This window comes from Schistocerca serialis, chromosome 3, assembly GCF_023864345.2.
Source record: "Schistocerca serialis cubense isolate TAMUIC-IGC-003099 chromosome 3, iqSchSeri2.2, whole genome shotgun sequence".
Lineage (NCBI taxonomy): Eukaryota > Metazoa > Arthropoda > Insecta > Orthoptera > Acrididae > Schistocerca > Schistocerca serialis.
The window spans coordinates 507,736,186-507,754,091 of NC_064640.1; the positions used below are offsets into that span (position 1 = coordinate 507,736,186).

The 17,906-nt window shown below is 38.9% G+C and overlaps 1 protein-coding gene across 4 annotated transcripts in view; it reads left to right on the forward strand.

The window, feature by feature from the left end:
• Positions 1 to 17,906, forward strand: part of LOC126470391 (uncharacterized) — a 195,808-nt gene that overhangs the window by 67,794 nt on the left and 110,108 nt on the right. For 2 of the 4 annotated variants that reach the window (XM_050098232.1, XM_050098235.1), the window contains exon 3: positions 7,657 to 7,801. The exons of 1 other annotated variant lie outside the window; for it this stretch is intronic. The gene's annotated coding sequence lies outside the window, so the exon portion shown is untranslated. Of the gene's footprint in view, positions 1 to 7,656; positions 7,802 to 12,463; positions 12,524 to 17,906 lie in introns of those variants that run through there. One more of the 4 variants, XM_050098234.1, reaches the window with a different exon arrangement.

Below are 17,906 nucleotides of genomic sequence, written 5' to 3' on the forward strand. Positions count from 1 at the left end.
CCAAAGGTGTCGGATTTTTGCAGATGTCGCAGTGTTTGTGTGTGGTCTGGTGCTGTCATGCTGAAGGAGAGGCTGTTCCATGTGTGGATGAACTCTGTGTATTTGAAACTTGATTACAGCACACTGTTTCTCATGCACCGACATTGTTAGGTTACACACCTCCATGTTACGCACTACAATTTGGACCCCTCTTGCAGCAGTGGCTGCAAATATGTAGACATGAAGAATAAAGATGTAGAATGTTAATAATGTTTGTTTTATTTAAAAAGCTTTTAAGAGTTACCACATACAAAATTCAAAAGCATCACTTCTCAGCATGCCCTCATTCATTTTGTGAGTAACATGCTGAAAATAGGAAATGGTGAAATAAATTTTAATAATGTTTTTTTTTTTTTTACCAAGTGTGTTGGAATTAACTGAAAAACTATACCCAGATACACATACCATGCCAACTGAGACACTCGATTGGTTTCAGTAAAGGTTTATACAGTTGTCTATGAATGAACAAGGCAGTAAAGTAAATGACTTGATTATGTTCAAGTATGATGTCCCGTCACAAATTTATTACTCTTTTGACACAGTCCTAGAGAGGAAGCAGTACATTACCATACTGAATTTTGAAATTCATTGATGCTGCATGGAACTCCACCACATAAATTAATGCTGAAAGTAGGTACAATGGAACAAGATTCTGAATAACCAATCTCAAAATGTTTTTGATCCAGTGCACAATATTAACTAGTGGTGCAACTGAAACAACTGTTTTGATACCGTAAATACCAATGATAACCTACAGACTTACCTTTCCGGTAACTCATGAGATTCACCTTTGGTATCACAATTAACAATGCACAGGGCTAGACACTGAACATTGCTGGAATTGACCTAAATATGCAGTGTTTTACATATCCAGTTGTATGTGGCCCTGTCGCTTGTACCTCAAAACATAGTAATTTCTACACCTAATCGTGAAGAGGTTATCAATGTAGTACACACAGAAATATTTAAATACATGGAAAATATCTGCTGGACCAAAGTTAAAGCATAAACAGTAAGCTTTTTAGGGCTTCATCTGGAGGCTAAATGCAACAATTTTTCAACTTTCTTTACAAACATGATCACTACTATAATTTGGAGATAATATTCTGTTCAGAGGCCTGCAGTGGGCATATGTGGCCTGCCTGGGACAACAGCCATGACTAGCAGGTGAACCTCAACTAATGCTGCTGAGTTAGCTGTAGAGCGGCACCAAGGTTTGCCAGACTGTGCAGTGCCATGCCGCAGCCAGAGTCCACTCGAGGGCTGTTTGTTTTGGCTGCTTGTCTAATCCAGGTGCCCACTAGGTGGACACAAACCAAACTCTCTGTGGTCCATTTGCAAGCATCTTTGTACTTTACTCTATATTTACCGATACAGTATTTAACCTCTGGTCTTATACTAAATTAACTGATGGCTGTAACATCAGTTGCAAGATGATTCCTTGAAGCTTCTCTGTTGCATATAGTTGCTAAATCAACATATTGTTACATACTTCGGAAAAAATAGTTAATTTTATTGAAAGTCATCCTACAAATTATCAAATTTTTGCAATACTGTGTTATGAAATGACAAGTATTTATAAGTTTTATTTGACACTCATGGGAATTAGGTGGTCATATTGTAGCAAAACTGTTCTCATATTGAAACATCCTGGCAGATTAAAACTGTGTGCCGGACCGAGACTCGAACTCGGGATCTTTGCCTTTTGCAGGCAAGAGCTCTGCCAACTGAGCTACCCAAGCACAACTCACGCCACATCCTCACAGCTTTACTTCTGCCAGTACCTCGTCTCCTACCTCCCAAACTTTACAGAAGCTCTCCTGCGAACCTTGCAGAACTAGCACTCCTGAAAGAAAGGATATTGCAGAGACATGACTTAGCCACAGCCTGGGGGGATGTTTCCAGAATGAGATTTTCACTCTGCAGCGGAGTGTGCGCTGATATGAAACTTCCTGGGAGATTAAAACTGTGTGCCAGACCGAGACTCGAACTTGGGACCTTTGCCTTTCGCGGGCAAGTGCTCTACCAATTGAGCTACCCAAGCACAACTCATGCCCCATCCTCACAGCTTTACTTCTGCCAGTACCTCATCTCCTACCTTCCAAACTTTACAGAAGCTCGCCTGCGAATCTTGGAGAACTAGCACTCCTGAAAGAAAGGATATTGCGGAGACATGGCTTAGCCGCAGCCTGGGGGATGTTTCCAGAATGAGATTTTCACTCTGCAGCGGAGTGTGCGCTGATATGGAACTTCCTTGCAAATTAAAACTGTGTGCCGGACCTAGACTTGAACTCGGGACCTTTGCATTTCGCAGGCAAGTGCTCTACCAACTGAGCTACTGAAGCACAACTCATGCCCCATCCTCACAGCTCAGTTGGTAGAACGCTTGCCCACGAAAGGCAAAGGTCCCGAATTCGAGTCTCGGTACGACACAGTTTTAATCTGCCAGGAAGTTTCATATCAGTGCACACTGCACTGCAGAGTGAAAATCTCATTCTGGAAACATCCCCCAGGCTGTGGCTAAGCCATGTCTCCACAATATCCTTTCTTTCAGGAGTGCTAGTTCTGCAAGGTTCGCAGGAGAGCTTCTGTAAAGTTTGGAAGGTAGGGGACGAGGTACTGGCAGAAGTAAAGCTGTGAGGACAGGACGTGAGTCGTGCTTGGGTAGCTCAGTTGGTAGAGCACTTGCCCGCAAAAGGCAAAAGTCCCAAGTTCAAGTCTCGGTCCGGCACACAGTTTTAATCTGCCAGGAAGTTTCATATCAGTGCACACTCCACTGCAGAGTGAAAATCTCATTCTGGAAACATCCCCCAGGCTGTGGCTAAGCCATGTGTCCACAATATCCTTTCTTTCAGGAGTGCTAGTTCTGCAAGGTTCGCAGGAGAGCTTCTGTAAAGTTTGGAAGGCAGGAGACGAGGTAGTGGCAGAAGTAAAGCTGTGAGGACGGGATGTGAGTCGTGCTTGGGTAGCTCAGTTGGTAGAGCACTTGCCCGCAAAAGGCAAAAGTCCCAAGTTGAAGTCTCGGTCCGGCACACAGTTTTAATCTGCAAGGAAATTTCATATCAGTGCACACTCCACTGCACAGTGAAAATCTCATTCTGTTCTCATATTGTATTAAGTGTATCTTTTTATCTTCAGCTACAGCTTTTTCAATGCAAAGTCTGGCTTCATTCTGTGGCTTATTTAGCAGACTTTTCTGAAAAATCAACAACCTAAATTTATTACTTCAGAGAACAAACACTAACCTATGTATTGTGCAAGGCTACATTGAATTGTTAATTAAAAAACCTTACAATCCGGAAAATTGTTTAAATTCCAGCCAAACTGTGTGCTTTGGCACGCGTTATGATTTCACAGTAGAAATTCACTTTTCCTTAGACAAATATATCAAGAACATAATTAAAGGTCATTTAAAGAGGCTTGGGAAAACTTTGAAACACTATTTACCTGCTGTGTCTAGTATTCCCAGTCTACTGGAAGCAAGAATAATTTTGAAATCCTCATTAAGCATGAATTAAAATGAGCAGCTTCTGGAAATTGCAGTGACTTTTAAGTTACAGAAACATTATAAATCTTTATACTGATAAGTTTTTTTTTTGTTAAGGTTAAAGACAGAGTTCCCAATGCTATTGATGAAAGCGATGGCAACTTTATTACTTGTCTAATCCACTTATTTGTAAAAAAGGCTTTTTCTTCTTACACTTCTGTAAAAAGTGTATACAGGAACAAATTTCTTGTCAGAAGTAATTTGGAAGCGTCTTTTGGTGGTTCCTGACTTCAAAGTTTTGTGGTGTGCAAAGTAGGCAGATCTTTCTCACAGAATTCCAAGAAAGGACTGAGCAAGTTAATTCCATAATGAAAACTTGTCCATGCTAGACCTACCCTTCGTGGAAAAGCCTTCATCAGCCCTTTTGATTTAATGCCACAAAAATGTTAACTATGTAAATGAATTAGCACTGTTGAACCATTTGATTGACATTCAATTACTTACTTGTTACAGTTTATTAGATGGGGGTTCATGCACATCAGATTTTTATGAATGGAAGTCATAGGTAGAAAAAGTTCAGCAACGATTGCTGTTAGGTATCTGCAAAAATATCTACACGACATCAAATTATGTATTAAACACAAGTATCTTTGTTAAAATTAAAAACTCAAGTAATGAAGGAACACATGAAATTAAAAACTAAAGTAATGTAGCAACACAAACAGCACACTAAGAAGACACATGAAGTATGTGAAAACATTCTTGCTTAAAGTGTGCTGAAACAAACAATTCAGGAGTTGAAGATTTATGACAACAAAAATCAGATGTTATGGAAATGATTTTAAACTCTCAGTGATATTGTAGTGCACCATAAGCAGGTTACTCACATTTTCTGTAGATATTTGATTATGTTTATCAGTAATTATAACCCCAGCTGTACTAAATACCCTCTCGCCAGAGGCAAGTATGCATAGTATGTCTCGTGCTACTTGAGTCAGTCTGGGATAAGTTGTTGCTCTTGATTTCAACCACTCCAGAAGTGACTGTGCCTCATCTGATTTTTCCCATCAACAGATAAATAGAAACGTCATCACCCATGTTGTCCTCCACCCACCATGATACAAAGACCCTCTTTGCATGTTTTGAAGGGGTTGATGCTGAGGCTTCATCTTGTGTAGAAGATTCTGCAAATGATACAACATGGAGGATAATTATGTTATATTGTGCAGCTGCTAATAAATTGAATTTATTTTTTTAACGTTTATATGATCAACCTTTTAAGATGGCATGGCTGATAAAATATTGGCAAACTTACATCACATCGCATTTACTGTGAGGTGCCCATATCCGTAATGTGCTGCGGCATGAGCTTTCTCACTCTCAGTTACTGAGAATTGGCTTAGATGACATTCCTGTGGTACTAGAAATAGTGCAATAAAATGCACTGACTTTGTTTCCATTTTTTTGCAAGTTCGTGCTTTCAGCAGTGTTGTTTCCTGCAAATGATTTACGGTGTTCAGGCGCACCATCATCTCTGAATACAATCTCATATCTACTTCTAGGTATTTAAAATACGAAACTAAAAGTTTGTATTTGTTTCTAAAGGCATAGTATTATGTATATGGGTATGCTTACCTCATTGTCTGCTGAATTCTCAATATATTGTTCCTGCAGCTGGTACAGCAATGGCACAAGCAACTGCAGCATTGGACCACTGTCAGCTTCAATAGCAGCAGTAGCCTTCTGAAATACGAGGGCAGTTCAATAAGTAATGCAACACATTTTTTTCCTCGGCCAATTTTGGTTGAAAAAACCGGAAATTTCTTGTGGAATATTTTCAAACATTCCCGCTTCGTCTCGTATAGTTTCATTGACTTCCGACAGGTGGCAGCACTGTACGGAACTGTTAAAATGGTGTCTGTAACGGATGTGTGTTGCAAACAACGGGCAGTGATCGAGTTTCTTTTGGCGGAAAACCAGGGCATCTCAGATATTCATAGGCGCTTGCAGAATGTCTACGGTGATCTGGCAGTGGACAAAAGCACGGTGGGTCGTTGGGCAAAGCGTGTGTCATCATTGCCACAAGGTCAAGCAAGACTGTCTGATCTCCCGCGTGCGGGCCGGCTGTGCACAGCTGTGACTCGCGCACTGGCGGAGCGTGCGAACACACTCGTTCGAGATGATAGACGGATCACCATCAAACATCTCGGTGCTCAACTTGACATCTCTGTTGGTAGTGCTGTCACAATTGTTCACCAGTTGGGATATTCAAAGGTTTGTTCCCGCTGGGTCCCTCGTTGTCTAACCGAACACCATAAAGAGCAAAGGAGAACCATCTGTGTGGAATTGCTTGCTCGTCATGTGGCTGAGGGTGACAATTTCTTGTCAAAGATTGTTACAAGCGATGAAACATGGGTTCATCACTTCGAACCTGAAACAAAACGGCAATCAATGGAGTGGCGCCACACCCACTCCCCTACCAAGAAAAAGTTTAAAGCCATACCCTCAGCCGGTAAAATCATGGCTACAGTCTTCTGGGACGCTGAAGGGGTTATTCTGTTCGATGTCCTTCCCCATGGTCAAATGATCAACTCTGAAGTGTATTGTGCTACTCTTCAGAAATTGAAGAAACAACTTCAGCGTGTTGGTAGGCACAAAAATCTGAACGAACTTCTCCTTCTTCATGACAACGCAAGACCTCACACAAGTCTTCGCACCCAAGAGGAGCTCACAAAACTTCAGTGGACTGTTCTTCCTCATGCACCCTACAGCCCCGATCTCGCACCGTCGGATTTCCATATGTTTGGCCCAATGAAGGACGCAATCCGTGGGAGGCACCACGCGGATGATGAAGAAGTTATTGATGCAGTACGACGTTGGCTCCGACATCGACCAGTGGAATGGTACCATGCAGGCATACAGGCCCTCATTTCAAGGTGGCGTAAGACCGTAGCATTGAATGGAGATTACGTTGAAAAATAGTGTTGTGTAGCTAAAAGATTGGGGAATAACCTGGTGTATTTCAATGCTGAATAAAACAACCCCTGTTTCAGAAAAAAAATGTGTTGCATTACTTATTGAACTGCCCTCGTACTTTTGAAATACTGAATTAATTTGTCACCTACCTGGTAGTACCAGTTCTCAAACAACTGCATTTTCCCTAATTCACTCAAAACCTAGGAAATATGTTCATGATACATGAACATGATTTTAACATGACACACAAAATATTCCCGTAAGTATCAATGTGCTGGTTTATAGTAACTTGCAACTGCAAGTCTGTCACATGGCTGTTTCATTTCAAACAAGTTTTTACATCTTTTTTGCTTTCACCATATGCAGACATTAGAACAGTATTCCTGCAAAAATTTATCCTCAATGGTGTGGCATAGAACAATGTTAAGGCAGTGGTCATTGTTCAGAAAGTGACAGTAATTCTGCAATCTCTCTTACAGTCAGTCTTCCATTGGCATGCACAATTTCATTGTCATTCCTGACATGAGCGTCGTCAGTAGACGTCAAAGGGCGTCCTGAAGGAGGGTCATCTTTAACCTCTTTCCAGTCATTTTTAAACCATGTGAACCATTTGCAACACCAAGTATGGCTTAAGCACTCATCATCGTTGGCTTCCTACATCATTTGATGTGTGTCTGGAAAGGTTTTCTTGAGTTTCACGCAAAGTTTAATGCAGACGCTTTGCTCCCATAACTCTGCCGAATCGAAATTCACAAACTGTGAAACACAACGTTCTACTCAATAAAGCACTGAACATCAACTATCAGACGTACAACAATGTAATTTCCAGCAGTTACACATCAAACACAGGTGAACAGACCTCATACACACTTAGCAAAAAATACTGATGTCGGGTACATATTGGAATGTAGTATTTATTGGAAAAGGAGGAGAAGAGTGTATCATAAATAATTTAATAATAGCACAGAAACATGAACAATGACAGCATTCAAGTTGAAAATGTAATGCCCAAGTAGTTAAATATTTGTATATGATAATGAATGTCTACTTACAAATGTTTGTCTTTTCTCTTTCTTTCTAATGCACAGTGTAATAGTAAGATCTCCCCAAAATGTAATCTTACAATGCTGATTTATGCATCGCTGAAATTACAGGGACACCTTTAAATTCACAACCATGTATTTCAAATGACATGAAGACCACACAGAAACTGCTGTTAAAATGAGTATTTGTGACCCACTGCCCAGAAACAGGAGTTTCTGCAAGAGTGGCTTATAGAAGTCGTCAGTGATCAGTAAGGTGAGGTGCTTATTAAATAGGAATTATGTTACTTGAAGAAACAGCAGCCAGCCACTTTTTATACAGCTTAAGCTTGTGTATACCATAATACATTTTAGGTTTTGACTCATTGTTGTGTAGATCTTCATCAATACAATGCCCCCCCCCCCCCCCCCCCCTCTCTCTCTCTCTCTCTCTCTCTCTCTCTCTCTCTCTCTCTCTCTCTCTCTCTCTCTCTCTCTCTCTTTGTTACTGCATTTTGAACACTGCCACTGTCATATGGAAAATAACAGTTGTATGAGCTACCACATTTCCTGAATTGTATATTTATGTTTAATTAACTGTTAAGTTCAGTTACTCCTTTTCCATAACTTTTAGCCCCTTTTTTCGCATTTGTGTAATGAGTCACTATATGTTATTTTACAGGTAATTTTTTCACACTATTTATGTGAAATTACTAAAGTTCAAACACATAATTAAAATGATGTCGCATTTTCTGTTGCACCCATCTAGAGGGCCCAGATCTGGCCTGAGGTACGTGTGAAGTCCCACCTACCAATAGCATCAGGGGTTGTATGTTAAAAGTGTGGTTTAGTGCATTTAGAGGAGGATACAGAAGGTCTGTTATCCTCGTCTTTTCTTTCTGCTGAGTCTATTGTCAATTAGGTAAGGACTATGACCATTGTTGTATGATATTTATTTATTATTTTCAATTCATTTTCAAAATACAGTTTTGTTTCTGATATAGATAGTAGGTGGTCCACCATGGAATGGAAAGCTGCAAGTTTGTGTGTTACCACAAACCAAACCAGATTTTGAAAATGAATTGAAAATAATTAAAGAAATAGCATACAGCAATGGTTATAGTCCTGCCTTAATTGACAGCATACTTAGTAAAAAGAAGAGGCAGAGGATAATAGCACTTCTGTATTCTACTCGGAAAACACTAAACCACACTGATAACAAATGGTCCCCCATGCTATGAGGGGTGTTCAGTAAGTAATGCAACACTGTTTTTTTTTTCTGCCAGTTTTGGTTGAAAAATTCAGAATTTATTGTGGGTTTTGTGGAATATTGCTGCTTCAGCCCCTACCGTTTCATGAAGTTCCAATAGCTGGCAGCAGTATACATAGCCTTCAAAATGGCATCTGTAACAGAGGTATATTCCAAGCAAAGAGCTGTCATTGAGTTTCTTTTGTCAGAAAACCAGAGCATCACAGATATTCATAGGTGCTTGCAGAATGTGTATGGTTACCTGGCAGTGAGCTGAAGCATGATGAGCCGTTGGGCGAGGCATCTCTCATCATCACAACGAGGTCACACAAACCTGTGTGACCTCCCGCGTGCTGGCTGACCAGACACACAGCTGTGACTTCTGCAATGTTGGAATGTATGGACACTCTCATTCAAGGTGATTGACGGATCACAGTCAAACACTTCAGTGCACGGATCACAGTCAAACACTTCAGTGCACAACTGCACATCTCTGTTGATAGTACTGACAGACTCGGCCACCAGATAGGATACTCCAAGGTGTGTGCCCACTGGGTTCCTCTGTCTAACAGAAGACAAAAAAATCAGCAAAGGGCTATCTGTGTAGAATTTCTTGCATGTTAAGAGACCAATCGTGATAATTTTTTGTCGAACAGTGTCATAGGCTATGAAACATGAGTTCATCACTTCCAACAAAGTGGCAGTCTGTGGAGGGGTGCCATACCACCTCTCCTCTGAAGAAAAAGTTCAGAGCTGCACACTCAGTTGGTGAAGCCACAGTGACGGTCTTCTGAGGCTCTGAAAGGGTTACTCTGTTTGATGTCCTCCCTCATGGTGCAACGATATCTCTGACGTGTATTGTGCTAAACTCAGGAAATTGAAGAAACGACTTCAGCATGTTCATCACCACAAAAATGCAAATGACTTCTCACTCACCATGACAACTCAGTGCTTTACACAAGTCTGCACACCCGAGAGGAGCTCACAAAACTTCGGCGGACTTTTCTTCCACATTCACCCTACTGCCCAGATCTTGCTGCTTCCGGATTCCATCTGTTTGACCCAATGAAGGATGCATTCCATGGGAAGCAATACTTGGATGATGGGGAGGTTATTGATGCAGCAAGATATCGGCTCCAATGTCAACCAGTAGAAAGGTACCATATGAACATACAGGTCCTCACTGTAAGGTGGCATAAGGCTGTTGCATTGAACAGTGATTATGTTGAAAAGTAGAATTTTGTAGCCAAAAGGATGGGGAATAATAATCTTGAATAAAACTAGCTTGCTCCCTTGTATATGTTGGTAGAACTACAGAGTTACTTCCCATCAGACTAAATTCCAGGAAATATATTCCAGCTTTTTATACTGGGAATACTGTTGCCTACATTCTGTTCAGCAGTAAAGACGAGATTCCACGTTTAGAACTGAGTGGAATTTATAGGATTTTCTGCAGTATATGTGGCAACTGTATGTAGTTTAATCAGGTGGGGATATAAATGTTAGACTGACTGACTGTGAAAGGCATTGGAGACTGAAAAAGAAAGATTCCTACTTTCCTGAATGTGTTCTAAATGAAAGTCGTTCTTATGATATTAAATGCAAGGTCCTCCATAGAGGAACTAAAGGCAGCAAATTGACATTACTCAGACGTCCAGCTATTAAAAAACACCAATCAAAGCATCTTCACATGGTCATTAATGACCAAACACAGTTTCATTACTCACACTTACTAAAGTAGCAGCAGCCAGGAAATATTTTTCTCGCCAGTAGATAAAATGCTTGTTCTAACTGTTTTACACACACACACACACACACACACACACACACACACACACACACGCGCGCATTCATTCACATTCACATTTGTTATATAGCGTTGTATCTTGAATAATGTACTCATCTCTGTACTATGCTGAGATTTTTTATATAGATCATGATTACTTGTTATATTATAATCAGGGCATGCACTGTTAATTTTGTAGCTTGTGTAATTTTTGTTGACGAAAGAAATGTCCTGGTGAAAATCCACAGTTGTTTCAATAAAGTCCTGCAAGAGCATCTGGGGTAACACTACTACCAATTCTGATGACCTTCTTTTCTGCCATAGAGTCTTTATTTGCTTGTGACTGGTTTCACCAGAATATGATGCCACATGTCATAACTGAATCGAAAAAACCAAAACACACAACTTTGATTGTTTCCATGTCACAAATAGATGCAGTAGAGTGAATAGCAGTAGCTGCTGAGCCCAATCTGTTACATGGGTCAAGGATGTGATCTGCCCATCTATTAATATGTATTCCCAGGGATTTGGAAGACTTGGCTCTCAATTGCACCGTATTTTAGTTCAACATCTTCCTCATTTCTTTGTGTTGTGTGAGATAGAAAGAACAAAGTCGTGTTGACATTGAGTGACATACCATTTGAATTGAACCAATCTGCAGCTTCCTTGAATATAGCGGTTGCAGCACTCTCTAGACTGAAGTTGGGCCTTCAGTATTTCAGGTTGCGTTTCCCTCAAGAACAGTTAAATTCCCCTTCTGGCCATCCAAACTTTGGTTTTCCATGATCTCCTTAAATTTATCCGTGCAAATGCCGGGATGAATCCTTTGAAAAGGGCCGACCCAATTTCCACCCCTATTCTTGAGACAATCTGAGCACATGCTCTGTTTCTAATGATCTCACTCTTGACACGATGTTAAACTGTATAATCTTCCTTCTTACAAGAAGATAAACAGTGGTGTGCATGTGAGATGGAGGTAAATAGCACAATTCAGTGATACACCATTATCCTTATGCTTTATGTATGTTCTCACATGTGAATCGTTACTGGTGTACTTAGTCACCTTGCTTTCATACATAAATAAATATTCCCTGTGTCAGCCGTGGTCTTGTCAGTAGAAGGGATCAATCCATTTTTCTTTGGACACACAGTCCAATTTCCACTTTTTAACAAGATACACTAAAATACTAGTCCTTTGAAGGTTATTTATACTTGTGTATGTTAACCCACATGAAAAAAGATACAAAAAATGTCTGTTCAAAATAGGCTTATACCCTTTTGATCATTTAAAGTTGTCATTATTCGCTGTAAGTCATATGTCGCCTTTTTTCCTTATTTGTGGACTTTTGCCCAAAGAAGTGCGAATCTAGTTGTAACTTCTACAGAATATTAAACACCTCTATTATCACAAGTTTAATGGAAATGGAAATACGAGTGTATAGTTTCGAAGTATTGCAACACAATGTTATCACTCTGCTACTTTTTGTTTTGAGAGTAAATTTTACTGTTTTAATAGTGACTAGTAGGGAAATTCTCGAAAGAGATGTTACACAGTGTTTCTATTGCAATGCAAATGTTTAGATTTACTCTAAAAGTGAAGATATTCTTACCAGCCCTCTATCACACTTGTTCATATGTGGATTCAGATTTTTTTTCTAGTATACTCATTCTATCTTAAGCTAAAATGCTAGTATTTATTTATTTATTGTTCCGTGGGACCAAATTAAGGAGAAGTCTCCATGGTCATGGAACGAGTCAATACATGAAATTATAACATGATATTAGAAACAGATAAAATGAAATATATATATAAAAAAAACATATTCAGGTGACAAGTCGTAAGTTTAAATAAAGAAACTCAACAATGTAACACTAGAATTTGCTTAATTTTTTATCTCTTCCAGGAGCTCCTCGACAGAATAGGAGTGAGCCATGAGGAAACTCTTCAGTTTGGACTTATAAGAGTATGGGCTACTGCTAAGATTTTTGAGTTCTTGTGGTAGCTTATTGAAAATGGATGCAGCAGAATACTGCACTCCTTTCTGCACAAGAGTCAAGGAAGTGCATTCCACATGCAGATTTGATTTCTGCCTAGTATTAACTGAGTGAAAGCTGCTAACTCTTGGGAGTAGGCTAATGTTGCTAACAACAAACGACATTAAAGAAAATATATACTGTGACACTTTTCGTGTTGAAGTGTCACTTATTTCAGATACTGTTCTTATGGTAAATAAAGCAGCATTTAGTTTCTGAGCATGATCCTGTACATGGGCTTTCCACAACAGCTTACTATCTATCCGAACGCCTAGGAACTTGAACTGTTCCGTCTCACTTATAATATGCCCATTCTGTCTGATCAAAATATCGGTTCTTGTTGAATTGTGAGCTAGAAACTGTAAATACTGAGTCTTACTGTGATTTAGCATCAAATTATTTTCCACAAGCCAAGAACTTATTTCATGAACTACATTATTTGTTACTGTTTCAATATTACACACAAGATCCTTCACTATCAAGCTGGTGTCATCAGCAAACAGAAATATTTTTGAATCACCTGTAATACTACAAGGCATATCATTTATATAAATAAGAAACAGCAGTGGCTCCAGCACCGACCCTTGGGGAACGCACCACTTAACAGTGCCCCACTGGGACTGAACATCACTACCACACTCAATATTGCGGAGAACTACCTTCTGCTTTCTGTTCTTAAAGTAAGAGGCGAACCAATTGTAAGCTACTTCCCTTACTCCATAATGGTCCAACTTCTGCAGTAATATTTTGTTGTCAACACAGTCAAAAGCCTTAGTTAAATCTAAGAAAACACCTAGCGCTCGCAACCTTTTATTTAATCTGTCCAAAACCTCACAGAGAAAAGAGAATATAGCATTTTTAGTTGTTAAGCCATTTCTAAAACCAAACTGAACATTTGACAGCATTTAAATGCTCCAGTAACCTTGTATATACAACCTTCTCAATAACTTTAGCAAACACCGTTGGCATAGAAATAGGGCTAAAATTGTCAACATTATCAATGTCCCCCTTTTTATAAAGTGGCTTCACTACCGAGTACTTTAATCGGTCAGGAAGCCGACCACTCCTAAAGGAAAAGTTACAGATATGGCTAAGTACTGGGCTAACATACATAGAACAATACTTCAGTATTCTGTTAGATACCCCGTCATATCCATGAGAGTTCTTGGTCTTTAGTGATTTAATTATTAACTCAATCTCCCTCTTCTCAGTATCATGGAGGAGCATTTCAGGTAACAGTCTCGGAACACTTTTTTCTAAGAGTGCTATATGATTCCCTGTTGGGACTAGGTTTCTATTTAGTTCACTTGCTATATTCAGAAAGTGATTATTAAATACTGTACATATATGCGACTTATCAATAACACGGACATTCCCACTACGCACTGATTCTATATCCTCGACCTGTCTCTGCAGACCAGCCACTTCCTTTACGACTGACCATATGGTTTTAATTTTATCCTGAGACTTAGCTATTCTATCTGCATACCACGTACTTTTTGCCTTCCTAATAACATTTTTAAGCACCTTACAATACTGTTTGAAATGGGCTTCTGCATTTAGATTTTGACTGTTTCTAACGTTTTGATATAATTGCCACTTTGTTCTACAAGATATTCTTATCCCTCTAGTCAGCCACACAGGCTGCCTGTTTGTGCTAGTGCCCTGTTTTGAACATTCTATTAACACGTGTTAACAGCACAAAAATCTTTTAGAGTTAAAATTTGTGCATCATGATCTGAAAGGCCATTCACCTTTTTGCTATACCAATATTGACCAACTCATTTGGAGTAGTGAAATGGAGTAACACAGACCTAGAAGCACTCAATACACTTACACGATCACAATGCCACAAATATAGAATACATCACATACATTCAGCAACAGAAAGGTTCACATTAAGCAGAAAGGAAGGAGGAAGGGGATTTATCGACATAAAAAACCTACATTATGGACAGGTAGACAATTTAAGAAAATTCTTTATAGAACGAGCAGAAACTAGCAAAATACACAAAGCAATCACTCATATAAATACATCGGCTACACCACTGCAATTTCATAACCATTTCTACAACCCTTTAGATCACATAACATCAACAGATACGAAGAAAGTAAATTGGAAAAAGAAAACACTAAATGGAAAGCACCCGTGTCATCTAACACAGCCACACATCGATCAAGACGCATCCAACACATGGCTAAGAAAAGGCAATATATACAGTGAGACGGAAGGATTCATGATTGCAATAAAGGATCAAACAATAAACACCAGATATTACAGCAAGAATATTATTAAAGATCCCAATACCACAACAGATAAATGCAGACTTTGTAAACAACAAATAGAAACAGTAGATCACATCACAAGCGGATGTACAATACTAGCAAATACAGAATACCCCAGAAGACATGACAATGTAGCAAAAATAATACATCAACAGCTTGCCTTACAACATAAACTTATAAAATAACATGTTCCCACATACAAGTATGCACCACAAAATTTACTGGAGAATGATGAATACAAATTATACTGGAACAGAACCATTATAACAGATAAAGCAACACCACATAACAAACCTGACATCATACTCACCAATAAAAAGAAGAAATTAACACAACTAATCGAAATATCCATACCCAATACAACAAATATACAAAAGAAAACAGGAGAAAAAATTGAAAAATACATCCAACTGGCTGAGGAAGTCAAGGACATGTGGCATCAGGTTAAAGTTGACATTATACCAATTATACTATCAACTACAGGAGTCATACCACACAATATCCACCAGTACATCAATGCAATACAGCTACATCCAAACTTATATATACAACTACAGAAATCTGTAATTATTGACACTTGTTCAATTACCTGAAAGTTCCTAAATGCAATGTAACATATACCGTACAGTTAAAAGGAAGTCACGCTTGATCAAGGTCCGCGTTACCTTCCATTTTTAACCAGACATAACGTCTGAGACAAGAAAGAAATAATAATAATAATAATAATAATAGAGTTGTGATTCTCTGTATTTGAACAGGAGTAATCTTTTTTTTTTTTTTTTTTTTTTTTTTTTTTTTTTTTTTTTTTTTTTTTTTTTAATTTAAGTGTGCTGCATTAAATTCAGAAACTAAGTTAGGGATTTTAACAAGTTTAAACATATAAAAGACTGTACTCTGAGCATGATTCTGCACACATTCTGTCACATTACTTCCCACAGATTCCAGTAGCTGCTGTCATCCTGACATGAATAACATTATCAGAGGCACACGAGTCGTCATTGGCATTGCCACCGACAATTCCTGGTAGTTTTAAAGAGTAACATTTTCACAGCCAATGATGTGCAGTCGATGTTGCATATGAACTGTGGATGTCTTGAAAATAAAAGTGAACATTTATCAGATCATGTGCGTTATGTGTTGTGATACAAAAGGCTTTCATAATAGCAAGTGATATGCAGTCAGTTTTATCAGTATGTTCTGATTTAATGTTAGTCAGTCATATGAGAAAAACCAACTACTCTCAACTTGTACTAGAATTTTCTGAATTACAATCTGCTGTACTGGCTGTTTTTATTTGGTTTAAAATATTATTTTATTTTGTCCTCTTCACTAATGTAAAGTTCTGGTAGTGCAGCCGTTTTCAAGTGTCTGAAATGAAGTGTAGATAGAACATAATTAAAGTATAAGCAACAATTAGTCACTGAGTCAACATAATAAAAATTAAAATTAAATAAAAATATAGATAAGACAGCTTAAATATTTGAGTGACTGTCAAAAATTATATTGGTCATACATTGTTAAAGTGCAATGGGGTGAAGCAGTTTGCAATAAAATAAAAAGTGGACAATATACAGTGAGGGACAACATCAGACTTTAAAATAAATAAAAATACCACTTGCAAGTAAGAGCGTATATGGGGTTTACCAGGTACAGCAAACCCCCCCCCCCCCCCCCCAAAAAAAAAAATCCAGCTGGCCAGAGATAAACCGGTGCACCAATACTCTATGTTGTACAAATAATGTTAAAGGAATCTGTGGTAATCTACATAAGCGGTACAGTGCACAAATGAATGGCAGTAACGGAAAGAACAACTAGTATTCTTTTATTTTACGTACTCAAATTTATCTCTGACCACTGGCTGATCTCAAGTGTCAGTATTGGACAAGGAATGGGAAAGGTATCAGCCGTGTCCTCTTAATACAAATGATCACATCATATAATTTTTGGAGTTTTCCTAGTAGGCAGAGTATTCTATCATTTTTCAGGTATGTTTCTGAAAGATCATTACTTCCTAATTGAGGCAGTAATGATATTCTGGATGCCTGCTTGAAACTGATGGAAAAACCTAATTCACTTCAAATGACCCGGTTTGTAACTTGTTCTACCATTTCATTAAATTGACAACTCACCGAAACTTTTTGGCACATTAAAACTGTGTGCCAGACCGAGACTCAAACTTGGGACTTTCACTTTTCACTAGCAGGTCTACCAACTGAGCTAACCAATCACATCTTATGGCCTGTCCTCACAACTTTACTTCTGTCAGTCTTAATCTGCCTGGAAGTTTCATATCAGAGCACACACTGCTGCAGAGTGGAAATTTCATTCTGAAAATGTCCCCCAGATTGTTGCTGAGCTATGCCACCACATCTTTTCTTCCAGGAGTGCTAGAGTCACAGGAGAGCTTCTTAATTTTGGAAGGTAGGAGATGTGGTACTGGTGGATGTGAAACTGAGGGGATGGGTCACGAGTCGGGCTCAGTTGGTAGACCACTTGCCCACAGAAGGCAAAGGTCACAAGTACGAGTCTTTGTTAAGCACACAGTTTTAATCTGCCTGAAAGTTTTATATCAGCACACACCCCGCTGCAGAGTGAAAATTTAATTCTGACAACTCAATGTTCCTCTTACTCCCCAGACACTGTTCTCACATCATCATGTATAGTTTTGATTTTATTTTGAGATTCATGTATTGTGCTTTTAAAGCTATTATCATTTCTTAAGACCTTAAAGTATTGCCTATAATTAGCTGCTGCAGACTGCTCTTGATTGTGCTGTAATACTGTTGCTGATTTCTCACACATGAGATTTTCTGATATCTTCTTTTGCTAGTAATGGTTGGTTACCTTTCCCTTTTATGAACACACACACACACACACACACACACACACACACACACACACACACACACACACACACACCTGTGCAGCTACATTGTGCCCAACTAGCTTTCATAAAAGTCTGAATGAATGTCTTGTACTTATCAACCAAGCTTATGACATTTTACATATCCAAACATTGATAGTCCT